At 42.4% G+C, this 14,547-nt stretch overlaps 1 long non-coding RNA gene across 1 annotated transcript in view; it reads left to right on the top strand.

Annotated features, from left to right (window-relative positions):
• The window catches only part of LOC118470451 (uncharacterized), a 51,368-nt gene extending 37,021 nt beyond the window's left edge, over positions 1-14,347 (top strand). Inside the window, exon 4 of the long non-coding RNA XR_008603680.1 lies at positions 13,137-14,347. This is a non-coding gene — a long non-coding RNA (uncharacterized LOC118470451). The remainder of the gene's footprint in view (positions 1-13,136) is intronic.
• Positions 14,348-14,547: the final 200 nt, after the last annotated feature.

Below are 14,547 nucleotides of genomic sequence, written 5' to 3'. Positions count from 1 at the left end.
GAGATCACATCAGGCCAAGGTTCTTGTCCTTAAAACACTTTTCTGACGCGTTGGACTTTTCTCCTTCCTGAACTACAGCTTGTCCTGGAGTATTTGACTGTTTCCTGCCTTGGGGAACATTTTGAACGACGCCTTTAGCTCTAGCTGGTATAATAAGTGACGGTTTATCATTTGTGAAAGGAGAGTCATTTTGAACAACTCTCTGATGTGGAATTCATAACTTTCTAAGTGTAAGAGTTGCGACACATGGTGTTATTTTAAAAAAAATGTCTGAGCCCAAGTTACTCTTTAAATTATTTCTGAAAAGCTTCCAGTGCCCACGTCCATGTCATACTCAAATGAATTGCTATTTTGCATCTATCAAAGAAACATGTTGACTGAAGGTTTATTCTTTTAATAAGTTGCTTCCTCAACAACTTGTGCAGCTGTATTAATGTCAGTCTTGTTTGCTGATATTTTGCAGTTTCTCTTTTTTCAAAAATGTAGCAACGGTAGCGTGCTAACATTTTATAAGCACGAATATTAATTCTGTCTGCTAAACCTTGATTGCTCTAACTGGGGGAAGATGCCATTATTAGACACAACATCAGACAGATCTGAATTGATGAACAAATTGGGGGTGTGAGCAATAGTTCTGAGCTCTTTAAAAAGGCTAGCTTTCTTTTTTCTACCTCCCACAATGCCCTCAGGCACCACGGCCCAATTATCACACTTGAACTTGTTTTATGGCACGTATCCAGGTTGTTTTGTACTGACTAGATGCTTGCGTTGTATCTACTCTCAGATGTATGTCGCTTTGGATTAAAGCGTCTGCTAAATGAAATTGTAGAAATTGTAATTGTAGTTAAATGTGGTGCTTTTTTTTTTAAATTTGAAAATTCTGCATTGCATAAAGAGCCTCTCCACAGACAGCAGATTTATATCTTTAGTCATCCTCTCATTCTTTTACCCAACTTCATGTCAAATTATCACATAAAAATATTGCTTAAGCAGCTTTACAGTTAAAAAAAGACCAAATTTGAACATTTGTCTCAGCATTTGATGTATAGTTTCTTTAGACTTTATTGCTAAATGCTTATATTGAAAAATAAATCAACCCAACATGATCAATTGTTCCCCTAAAGTAGTGATTTCACTGCAAGTCGCTCCTAATTATTCAAGTGTAACCACAACTGAACACTTTTCAGCTGTAGCAGTTTGCTGAGATTCACACTGAGTTCCAAACGATCACAAAACATCATGTTGTCACTAGTGTATAAAACTAGATATCCAAAGTCAGCTGACCTACAGTTTGATCACTATGAGCCAGGGACAAAAACTGGAAAGTTTATCTCTGGGATAGTCTAAAATAGACTTTGTTTCCCTGAGAATCACACGATTTTGGCATGACACAGGGAATCTAACACTGTGCGTGAAGTGAAGGCTGCTCTAACATCTAAATAGGTAAAGTAACACACACTCAAGTGTTCTGAAGTCTCAAAAGCCTGGATGCTTCTGGAAGGTATTAAGTATCTGTAAGATATCAGATATTTGAGGATACAATTATCTGGGCCTCTATCACATGAGTATTCACACTGTCCTCAAGCAATCATTTATTCATCCACATAATTAGAAACAACACAGCCGCTGCCTTATTAACTCTTTCTGTACCTGGCCACTGTCTGGTGAGCACAAAGAGGGCTTCAGGTGTTGAGAAACGGAGAGAACGAGAGGAAAAAAGAGAGAGCGAGAGGAGGAGAGGATTTAATGAAAGCTCTGGCATCTGTATCCGATTCATCTTGTCAACGTTGCACCACCATCCCTGCCCCAAACCAAACCCCCAGCATGCCTTGCCAGCCACTTTAATTACTTTTCCTTTTTGCATGGAATGGCGACCCGCAGAATTGACAGACAGGTGCAGTGATCCTGATTAATTAAAATAATAAAGAGCAGGAGAGGACGAGGAGGGGGAATATCAATGCGTGGACAACTTCTCTTGATGGGCAAGCGGTGAGGAGACGTCAGACTGCGGGGCGGGAACATTGATTTACTCTGTGACAACGTGGTGGCCTTCGGGCTTGATGGGGCTATAAGGCAGAAGGGCGGTGAGCAGGAGGGTGGGGGTCTCGGTCCCATTCACATCCTCGGGGCCTCGGTTTAGCTCCCAGTGTGAGGACATGAAACCCCCCGGTGCCTCAGCAGCTGCAGTGTCCCCCTCTGGAAACACTGGTGCCATCACACCTACCAACATGAGATGGAGTTAATAAACGCCACCTCCTGGGATTCATCAGCTCTAATAGCCATATATTATTTCACCAGACAAAGGAAACATCTTTTTGAATGATAAGCCCTAAGAGAGTGCGTGCTCATCGTCCTATCACTTTCTCTTTACACACCGATTTCACATCATGTTTGTGGAAGGTGTGGTGGGACATAGATGGGACTGAAATGCCGTTTCTCTCAGACCCCGGTGCAAACATGCAATGCACAGTAGAAAAAGCAAAAAAAGACAAAGACACTAAGAAACAAGCAATGCAGTGCAATTATAACCACAGAATATATATTATTGGGCTGCAAATTGCATTCAAGTCCCAGAAACAACAACTAAATACTCAATTCTGAGCCACATTACATGTAGAATCACATTTTTTTTAAGGAAACAAGTTGCTCTCTTACAGTATGTCAGCATTTCTTCCACGGCAGGCAAGGGGACACTTGCAGTAACATCCACCCATATTGTGGGCTGAAACGTGAGAAGTGTAAGTTTGTGTGTGTGAAAGCTGACCTGCAGTGCCCACATCCTCAAGCTGACACTTTAGAGCTGCTCTGTCTCAGCTGAGCGTGTCAGAACAACAGAGATGTGGAAAAGACCGGCATGTTTACCACCTCTCTGTGAAATCAAATACAAGCTGCGCTCGCAGGCTGTGAGAAAGCAACAGATTGAGTCACTCACAGCTTCAAAGTTGCTCTGATACATTGCGGAAATGTGCATTTGAAAGCCTCCTAAATGCCGGTGTGATTTGCTTTCGCGTGTTTTATGCCACTAATGCATTCAATATTGCTCCGAAATTTGTAACAGGTGCAGTCTTGTTGTGTGAGTGGAATCAAGTTTGGAGTCCATGGCAGCAAAATATACCTATTTGTTGAAATAAAATAATAAAAAGCCTCTTAGTTATGTTCCATCATCAGATTTCACAGATTGGCCCTGTAGTGAACTGGTACAGCATGGTACTGACTTGTTCTAGCTCAGGGATTTCCCTCCCATGCTAACAGAAGATGCATGGAATTCATGATTCTATAGTCCTTCTGCGGGAGTGGAAAAAAACTGTGCAGTCTTACTCAAGTCATACACCTAAAAACACATTAGATGCACTTTACATCTGATTTATGCTGTGTTCCACCAGAAACAAGCAGTATTTTGACTACACTGTTCATAGCTATATGGTCTTCATGAAGAAAGAAGATTTTATTTGATTATTATTGTTTATCATGTATTTATACTTCATTATATGGCAGTTAAAGGGCTACAGTCTGTAGTAAAATTAAATGTCTTTCATTTATGATGATTACAAGAAGAACTTTGGTGGTGTTTTTGGAATGGAGCCTTTTTGGTGAAAGATTCCATTTGAATTTAATTCCTTTTTTACAATGTAATGAGCAATGTTTTTCAAAAGATGTTTCACCACTTCAACTAGATTGTCTGTGTAGGCTGGGCTATAGCCATAATTTACTTAGAAAAAAAAAAAAAGAATTTAGATACAAAACACATGTCTAAAATCTGACACTTTACCAGAGCTGTCCAGCTTTCTTGCCATGACTTCAAACTTCATCGTACTTTGGTGATACTATTTGAATACCCTTTCAGTGGTAATTTAAATGCTGAGCTATAGTAATGTATTTTACCACATCTCTGATACTGACTGCTGCTTGTCCTGAAGTAAAAGATCAGAACACTTTCTCCGGCAGTGACTCTTTGAATTACTCCGTCCACCAAACAATATAAAGCACATGGCATTCATGCTGACTGGTGTCTTCACAGTCTCTTTTAGAAATGAGAACGTCAGTGTAGCTCGGCAACTGACAGCGTGACACGCCACCTCATGGACAAATGATGCTGAGCACATTCACTGATGCCCCTCACAGTCGCTCATGTTTACTGAGCCGAGCACAGCTGTACAGGATCATGATGACTGATGGGAACCAGTGATTACTCTACAATCATCTTTGTTCTCACACGTTCAGTCTTTTTCCTGCTCAAGTCACTGTTTTTCTCATTTATTACTCAGAGACTTAATTGAATAGGGTTTGTTACACAATATCCTAAGCATTGATGAAAAATCGTGTGACACTTGAGGACATGATATGTGTCAAACTATACCCTATAAGTGAAAATCTGACTATTAGATATTGTGATTAAGTGCGCTCTTATTTTTCAGAAGCTGCAAACAGATTTTCCTTTCAGAGAGAAAATCAAAATGAAATACAAGACCAGAGGTATCACTAAATTAGGTTTTAATAATTCAGTTCCGTATTTTTCATTCCTTAACAAAGGGATAATACTACACTATAAGAGAAGAAATTGATTTCAATGCGCTTATTGATGCACTAAGTCAAAAGCTCTCAAAGCAGCTGGCTATTTGATATATTCATAATCAACTGCACTGATGTACTGCCTAACGGTCTTAAACTGCGATGGATCTGGCAGGAAATGAAACAAATTCGATTGGCTTTCTGCTTCGTGTCTGAAGATTGGCTGCTTTGTTTCCTTTTGATTGGTCAATTAAAAGTGCGCTTCCACTTTTGAAGACTGGACCCATTACAGAAAGTAATTTCAAGAGCCAAGCTGTTTGCCCTGCGCTCTCTGCCACGAGGAATTCCCTCTTCACTTTGCCGAAGTCAGGCTGCGGGAAAGAGAGTTGGTAATATTAGCTCCGGTTTTTATTGAGAGATCCATTAATTGTAGCCTCGTGCTGCTGACCCTTTGACCCCCGCTGACCCCTGGACATCATATTACCAGCCAGGCAAACTAGAGTTAAAGCCAGCAGGCCAGACACATCTCCACTAAAAACAAATAGCAACTTTCAGCTTTTTCGGCTTGCGTTCTGCAGTGGACTGTTTGATCGACGGTCGCTTTCTAAAATATCAGCAACATGTCTGCATGTGCATGAAGAAACAGCCAAACTGCGATTTTGTTCATTACAGCTCAGCAGCAACTTGGTGTTGTGTTCATATGTGTTTTAATTAGCATTCAGAAGGTGTTGGCCAACTAAAAGATGACAAATCTTTTTTCCAGAGAGTGGCTTGAGAGCAAAAAACATTAAGGCAGCACAAGAGCATATGCATTAGACAATGGAAAAACATCCAGCCAGTGGGGTGGGGTTATGTACAGTAATATACCACCATTAAGTATCCTACTTATCTAATGCTACCATTAAGTATGCCAGGTCTTTACAAGGAGTATAGGATTTCATTGAAGTTATCCTGACATGATTGCGAGCACTGTGTGCAAATTATGCTAATAATATGTGCTGACAATATGGACCTTGTATAGAAGACTATGGGCGCTATTTCATTTCCTGTACCCTGACAAGCTATTTTCGAAGATGATCGCTGAATACGTTTATTGCAGCTTTATGATGGGTCATTTAGGAAGTATCATTCCTCCAGTACTTTACAGGATCTCTTTATCAGCTGTTGAGCACCCCACAATAGAAGACTTGTGTAACTTTATATACGCCTTTGTCTGATGGCTACATAAACTGCACTCTACCTGTTTTTCGACAGCCGAGGCCTGGGCCCAGGACGGGCGTTGAAAGCAAATACCTGATTGTATTAGTGTCTCCCCTTTAAGCTGTTGTCACCTAGCTGACCGATTATGGGCAATTACCTGCTCTGTCGGAATCCTAGCCGAATAGATTGAATTCAGATTGATTTTTGCCCAGGAAAGAGGAGGGAATTTAAAGCCTTTTTTAATTGGGTATTTGGTGTGTGCTGATCTGAACACCGTGGCCTTCCCGAGGGATCCTTTATGGGCCAATAATGGCATTGGAGTGGGGGGGTGCTGCAGTCTCGTCTGCCGACTCCCTCCCAAGGCCATAACCCTGCATTTGCTCTGAGTGCTTTTCTATTATGCATTGATAGTTGAGCATCAATCAATAAGAGGGGAAACAGAAAACCCAGCGAAACCAACTTCTTAAGTGTAAAATGCCTCTTAATACCCGGGGCCTTTCAAACAACTTAACCTGGACGCTTTTTACCCTCGCCCTTCCTCCCTCTGCTCTTTGAGGGACACTTACCGGCGCCTGGCGACACGATGTTTTATTTAGGAGGGCTGGAAATGTGCAGCTCTCAGGTGAAAATGTACCACAACCCTCTGGTTATGCCTCAGCCATAAATCAGCATCTGTAAGCAGGCACAGAAACAGACTCACAGAAGCAAATACATCACTGCATTTCCATTAGATTTGCACATTTTGCTGTTGTGGTTGAAATATCCCACTGACAAAAGATTCTCAGAATACATCAACAAAGCAGAATAAGCAATGGCTTTTCATGGACTGCTGGAAAATAATAACCATCCTCAAGGTTGATAAGGTCGGAAGAGACTCAGTTTATTATGTTATGAGTGCAGCATGTCTTGAAATCAAATCCCGCAAATGATTTAAAGATGATATGAAAAAGATGGCGTCTTTACATGAACTTTGCAGTTGGCTGAGATTAAAATAAAAGGCTACAGAGTCACCTTTCATATTACCAATGCCACAGTTCCATAACCTGGGGCAATTCCGGGAAGGAAAGGGGGGAAAAGCAAAGCCTGACCCGCTGATAAGAGGAGCGGCGGGGATCGGACCCCCTCAGTGGAAGAGATAAGACAGAGACAGTCACAGCAATGGCCAGCCACATAATACACAAGCCCACCTCCAGCCGTCTAAATCTCCCATCAGCACTAGTCCCCACCGGCCCTCCTGTCACCACTAATGCACCTTTTCCTATAGGACGAAGCCCCAGATGGAGTAAGGTTATCTGGGGCTTTGCGGGACTTCTCGGAATTGGCAAGTTCACCTTTCCTTTAGTCCAGATGACAGGAGATGATACAGTTGGGGATCGATTGTTGGTTGCACGGCGTGTCTTCATTCAACATTTTTGATCCTCTTCAGACACTGATTAATGTCTTTACAAATCAACAAGTTAAGGTACAGATGCAGGATCAAAGCTTTGCATTTTAGAACAAATCTGAAACTATTTTCATGTTTGTGTTCCAGCAACAAACGGTTACACAACACTGGCATGAGGGAAAGTGATTTCCCAGAAACCATTAGTCCTGCTCTTCTTCAGTCTGCCCCGAGTCCACCATTAAATCATTTCTGTGTGATGATTAATTATCCCAATAAAAAAAAATATCACATTCTAATGGCCAAATCATTTTGTAATCAGCGTTAAGCATATTAAAAGCTGTCACCGCCTCCATTTGAAAATGTCACCATCGCCGCCACAGAAAGACAAAAATATTAAACTGGCTTGTGTGAAAGTGGTGGGGGCATATGCAGAGAGGAGAGGATGCCCCCAAACTACTTTGGTTACACAAACTTTGTTTTCGGCCTCAATGCATCAGAGCCCTCTCCCTCCGTCTGCCATCTGCTGCTGAAGAATCTGTTTCACTCGATGAGCCAAGCCCAGCCTTTATTGGTCCTAATGGCACTATCAGCTGAGCCGCCAAACCCAATTACCTTTTAAAAAGGGAGGCCACCCCAGCTAATCATGGCTGCCTAACCTGATTTGCCTGTGATGAAGAGACGGGATAAAGAGCAGTTAATGGAGGGAGAATGATCTCACAAATACAAAAAACTCAATTCATTTCTCCGGGAGAGCAATCTGTCCGATTCAGCGGTAATGGAGTGGAGATTCATTAGTCCTCAGGCCTTAGTAGTAGCACCGTCCCCTTATCAACTGAATGACAAAAGAACGTTCAGCGTTCTCCGTTTATAGACTTCATTTTGTTGGGAAGGCACACAGAAAAGGTGACAGATTGGTAACTGAGGCTAGATATCAAGATCGGGTGGCGTTTCCGCACCTTTTTAATCCAGCATCAAATCACAAAGCATCCACAATTAAAAGGACAGCAACAGCTACAACTGCCCCTTCTTAAATGATAAAAGACTTGAATTCATTGCAATAAGTGTCACATATAAACTGTAAAACTACATCTTATGCAATAAAAGGACTGGAACATCTGAGGAAATTTGTTCATATACCAGAGCCTGTTCTTCTAACTTGTAAGAATGCTTTAAGTGGCTTGGAACATACATATTTAATAGACTGCATTTCCGGAACCTTTAGTAACGTTTTATTGCTGGTAATGTGATGTAAGCCAGCTTTTTATTATGCTGAACCCGGGTTGAGCCAAAGTAGTCACCATCATTGATTTCAGCTGCACAACCAGCCCTGGGAGATCACTGCATCACAAGCAAAACACAGGCTTCTACGATTAAAGTGTCTGTTTTCCAAGTTTGATTCATATTCAGAAAGTCTCTCAGAGGTTAGAGCCTTCCTAGACTTCACCATTCAGTATCCAGGCCTGTACTGGAGCCACATATCAGCCAAGAATCCTGACATCTGCCCTGTGCTTCAGCAGACTCCAGCCTCATTCACACGCATATTCCCTTGATGATGTAAGTCACACACATGAACGACCAATTGATGCCAAGAATGCTATGCAGCCGATGAATCGCTGAGAGCATGGGCTGAAGGACGCAATGACCCGACCCCCAACCCCGAAGAATCCACACACCACTGCAGCTTCAGCTTGGCCTGGCCCAGATATGATCCAGAGGACGTCGGCTAGATGGGGCATAGGGCCATAGCCAGGGTTTGCAGACGGACATTAGGCCAAAGCCAGAGTTAAAATCCTATTAGTTTGAGTTGGGAATCGGATTATCGTCGTCGAGAATCACTCGTCTGGCAACTAGGGTCTAATTTACGCCAATCAACGGCAATTATTGAGGGGAAGGGAGCCCCTATTAGAGAGCCTCATCCACTTAGTCTAATGAATGGGGAAGATTCAATCTTGGCTGTGGAGATGCATTGGAGAGCTGCAGCTGAATGTGACTGCACCAGCAGGCTGAAGTAGAGCTGCTGTTATTTATCAATGGTGCGGTGCTGTCAGAGCAAACATGCGTCAGCCATGGGGCACTGGGCTCTGGTTTCTGATGGTCTGAGGGCACTCTGTCCAGTAAAGCGTTTAGTGTAGCTCTCTGCAGCCCATGATGTGTATATCATATTTGTAGCGACATATGACTGTGTTTACGCCATTATTAGGGTCCGAGCACCACGAAGTGGTGCGAGGAACCTATTGAAACCCTAGGAATTATTAGGGTCCGAGCACCGACTGGTGCGAAGACCCTATTGGAATGCAAGGAATTATTATTAGGGTCCGAGCACCAAAGGTGCGAAGACCCTATTGAAACCCTGTGGTTTATTATTATTATTAGGGTCCGAGCACCGAATGGTGCGAAGACCCTATTGAAATGCAAGGAATTATTTATTATTAGGGTCCGAGCACCGAATGGTGCGAAGACCCTATTGGAATGCAAGGAATTATTATTATTTTTCTTTGTGCGACGGGGGAAATGCATTTTTGGCGACCTTATCATACCCCAAAACGCGTGAAAGTTGGCACACACATCAGGACTGGCGAAAAATTTGATATTTTGTGGGAGGTGCGCATGTATTTGCCAAAATGGCTCCATAGCGCCCCCTACAAAGTTGCAAAAAGTGGTCATTAGGCCAACTGGCAGGATGTTTGAGCTACAGCTACAAAATTTTGTGTGCGTATTCAGCACATCAGGACACACGAAAAATTCAATTACAGCCACGCCCTAAACCCAACAGGAAGTCGGCCATCTTGAATTAGCTTTAAATTTTCTGAGATTAATAACTCAGCGGAGATAAGTCCGAGAGACGCCAAATTTGGCCAGTATATGTAACAGCCCTACCTGATGAAAAGTTATCAAAATGCTGTGCGAAAGTCAAAGGGCGTGGCCATGGCGGTCATCAAAAATATTGATCCTTTGCCATGAAACAGGAAGTGGTGCCTAACTTTCATGAACATGCTCCAATCTGCCTGAAATTTTACATGTGTGATCAGTGTCCAGCCCTGACGACATCCATGTGGTTATGTACATTGACAGTCATAGCGCCACCTTGTGGTAGCAGGAAATAGACATTTTTTTACACTTTGATGTACTATTCTTAGCAGGTTGATCAGATTCACCTCAAATGTGGTGACATAAGCCAGAACACATTGATGATGATTCCCAGAGAAAATGGCGAATCGTCGTCAAGGGGCGTGTCTGTGGCGGCGCGGCGAATTTCGATTTCTCGCCATGAAAATTGAATTATTAATATCTCAGCTGGAAATGATCCAATCTGGACCAAACTTGATGTGATGGACACCAGTCCGGTTCTGAACACATCCACATTCATAAATTTAGAAATACTCATAGTGCCACCTATTGTCAACAGGAAGAAATTGTCATTACATTTGCATGTACCATTGCCTGAAACTTTGTCATATCATCCTGAAAATTGGTCAGCTCAGTGTTCCCCCCTTGACAATGCCACAGTGTGAAGATTTTGACAATTGATGAAATTCTGTTGCCGTGGCAATGCAATGTTGCCATGACAGACAAAATACTTTTTGACAGGTTAGGAACGCTCATATGCTCGCCAAAATATCTACACACATCAGGACTGCTGAAATATTTGATATTTTAGACGAATTGCACATGATTGTTGCAAAATGGCTCCATAGCGCCACCTGGAAAATTTCAAATATTTACTACGGGCCGTATGTGTGACCTACAGTTCTGAAACTTGGTAGGCATATGTAACTCGTCAAGACGCACAAAAATGTAATTGACACCCATGGCCAAAACCCAACAGGAAGTCGGCCATTTTGAATTATATGTCATATGTTTTGACGATTATGGGTCATTTTTAGACATTTTCAAAAGCTATAAACTCAAACAGGGTACCACTGAGAGAGCTGACATTTGGCCAGGATGTACTCCAGGCATGGATGATCAAAAGTTATCAAAATGCTCCACAAAAGTCTGAGGGCGTGGAAATGGTGAGCCACGGAATGTGGCCATTTTGAAATATGATTCATATTTTGTCATTTTTGGACATTTTCAAAAATTATTAACTCAAACAGCGTAACGCTGAGAGAGCTCAAACTTGGTCAGGATGTACGCCAGTCATGGGTGATCAAATGTTATCAAAACGCTCCACAACAGTCTGAGGGCGTGGCCATGGTGACCACCAGAATTCGGCCATTTTGGATGTCTCGCCATGAAATAGGAAGTGCTGTCTAACTAGCCTGGACATGCATCAATCTGCCCCAAACTTTACATGTGTGATCAGGGTCCGACTCTAATCACATCCATAGATCAATATACACTCACAGTAAGAGCGCCACCTGGCGGCCATTTTGAATGTCTCGCCATTAAACAGGAAGTGCTGTCTAATTAGCCTGTGCATGCTCCAATCTGCCTGAAATTTTACATGTATGATCAGAGTCTGGCCCTAATCACATCTTTGTGCCACTTGGCGGCCATTTTGGATTTCTCGCCATGAAACAGGAAGTGCTGTGTAACCAGCCTGTACATGTTCCAATCTGCCTGAAATTTTACATGTATGATCAGAGTCTGGCCCTAATCACATCTTTGCACCACCTGGCAGCCATTTTGGATTTCTCGCCATGAAACAGGAAGTGCTGTGTAAGTAGCCTGTACATGGTCCAATCTGCCTGAAACTTTACTCTCTCAGTTGCAGCGCCTCCTGGTGGATATGCGTGGGCCAGTTGGGCCGCTCGGATGCGAGGACCCGTCCAACGCTGCTTGCAGCTTTTATTGGTTTAGTGGTTGGAAGTCAATAAAACATTAGCGTCAGTCAAATTGAATGCGTCAGTGGATGGAAGTGGTGGTTGCCTTGTGCTGCTCTTCACTTCACTGCAGCTCCATGGCTCCATCTGCTGGACGGACAGAAGTGCAGCAGCTGATGGCAGCTTCTTTGACCTCACGCTGCTGTCAGACCCCAGATTAGGGTTTATTTCAGATATATATAATAGAAAATAGTAATTAAAAAATAAGCTGATGTTGTATTTTTGCAGCAGTGAGTTTTACAGGGTTAAGAGCAACCAGTCAAAGGTTATTACTGAGGATTTTAAATAAAAACATTCAGGCAAACAGTTAACATCATAGGGTGCCTGACATGTTTGTTTTTTTTCCAGGTCGATACAGATTTTTTTTGTAATCAAGGAGATCAATAACCAAGATTTGGAATCACTACACATTTGCAGAAAAAATAAAGTTTTTGAACAGCACATAAAGTTAAGATAAAAGTTAAATAATCACGAGTTGCAGCCTTTGCTTATTTATGTTTTACATGTTGAAGTTGTCCTTCAGTGTTTCACTGATCAGATTGTGCTGTGGGCAGGAACAAGATCAGAGGGAGGCAGCTGCAGCAGACCCAAAGTAGTTTCACATTCATTTATCTGATCAGATTTCAGGTTTTTTTTTTTTTTTTTGGTTTTTTTTTTTTTTTTTAAGAAATGGGACCAATAATTGAAAACATGCTAAATATCAGATGGGATCATTGGTGTCACAGGACATCTGCAGACACAGGTCAAAGATTACAAGGAGTTTATTTAACGAATGAAACTAAAACCAACACAGAAAGGATAACTAAACCAAGGTGAAAACAAAAAGGGGAAACCAGACTAATTGTAGGAGAAAGGTTCTGGTTTCAAAGTCTCTGGTCTGGCAGAGAGCGGAAGAATGAAGAACCGGGCCTTTGTGGATTAAGGTGATTGAGAACAGGTGAATCAACCCCCACACCTATGAGAGAGATGGATGGATGGATGGATGGATAGATAGGTAGGGAGGTAGATGGACCATAGATAGATGGATGGATAGGTAGATTCTGCAGTGGGGAAATTTTCAGTGTGGCAGTAGCAGATAGGAAAAAAGTAAAAAGAAAAGCAGCACTCAGTGCACAGATATAAATAGATGCTTTCTCCTTAGAGAAGAAATAGAAATGCTTGTAAAAAAAAAAAACCTGTGAAATTGCACATATTGACTTATTTACATTTTATTGCAGTTACTTCATGGGTGATCTGAACTACTGGGAGCAGGCTTGATTGAACACAGTCTGACTGCTGCAGGAAGGAAGGACCTCCTTCAAACATCGTGGGTGAAGCAGTCTGTCCCTGAAGGAGCTGCCGGTGATGGTCCTGTTTCCTGCAGGGGGTGGGAGATGTCCTCCATGATAGACAACAGCTTTGTCATCATCCTCCTGTCTAACACCAGCCCAGGACAGAGCTTGCTTTCTTAACCAGTTTCTTTAGTCTCTTCCTGTCTGCAGCCGTGATGCTGCTGCTCCAGCAGACCACTCCATACAGGATGGCTGATACCACCACACAACCATAAAAGGTCCTCAGAATTGCTCCCTGCACCCCGAAGGACCTCAGTTTCCTGAGCAGGTGAAGTCTGTTCTGACCTTTCTTACACCGTGCGTTGGTGTTCTATCTCTAGACATGTTTGAATGTCTTTATCAATAAATGGTCAAACACATGTTGAGTGTCAGCTCAGCTCTTTGTTCCACACATGTATATGTTCCTATGTGATTGGTGTCTTGCAGTCAGAGTGTAAAGAATTGAAGGTGTCAGAGGCTTTCTGTGGTGAAGAGGCTGCAGGACATCAGCTGCTCCAACAGGTGACGCCTTTGTTCTTTGGCTCCAACCAGAACCAGCAATAAATCAGCATGAGCTGCAGCTTATCCACCTCATAGAGTGTATAATAAAGAAATCAAGAGGTTTTAGTTGATAGCTGTCTCTAGTGAATGACCAGCAGTGTCTTGTTCAGGTTGTGATGAGAAGTAAAAAGCTTACAACAGCTGGTATTCCCAGGTAGTCTCCCATCCAAATACTAACCAGGCCCAACCCTGCTTAGCTTCGCAGATCAGATGAGATTGGGTGTATTCAGTCTCAGAAACAAACCTACAATTTAAGTTCTGTACCTCACATGATTCAAATCTCCACTCACACCTTTTATTTGTCCTTTGATTGCTCCAGTACTGGTTGATGCCATCATTTAAGCCAATTTACAACAACACCTTGTAGGAAATGTGGTGCAGAGGTAAGTTCTGTGCCTCACATGTTGAAGGTCCATGGTTCAAATCCCCACTCACACTTTTTATGTGTCCTTTGGATGCTCCAGTACTAATTGCTAGCATCATTTAAGCAAAGTTAGAGTAACATCTTGTAGGACAGGTGGTGTAGAGGTAAGTTTTTTGTCTGGCATGTTGAAGGTGCCCGGTTGAAATCCACCTTAGTACCTTTATTATCTTCACCTCCTTAATAGTTTTGTGTACCATCATTTACAAAAACTAACAGTTACACCCAGCAGAAAGGATAGCGCAGTGGTAAGTTATCTGCCTCTCATCCAGGAGGTTTTTGGTTCGAATCCAGCCCAGGGCTCTTTTGACACTTTTTAAGATAAGATAAAGTTCT

Source organism: Amphiprion ocellaris, chromosome 13, assembly GCF_022539595.1.
Source record: "Amphiprion ocellaris isolate individual 3 ecotype Okinawa chromosome 13, ASM2253959v1, whole genome shotgun sequence".
Lineage (NCBI taxonomy): Eukaryota > Metazoa > Chordata > Actinopteri > Pomacentridae > Amphiprion > Amphiprion ocellaris.
Note: the sequence above shows the minus strand (reverse complement) of the source record. Positions and strands in the feature narration are given on the sequence as shown.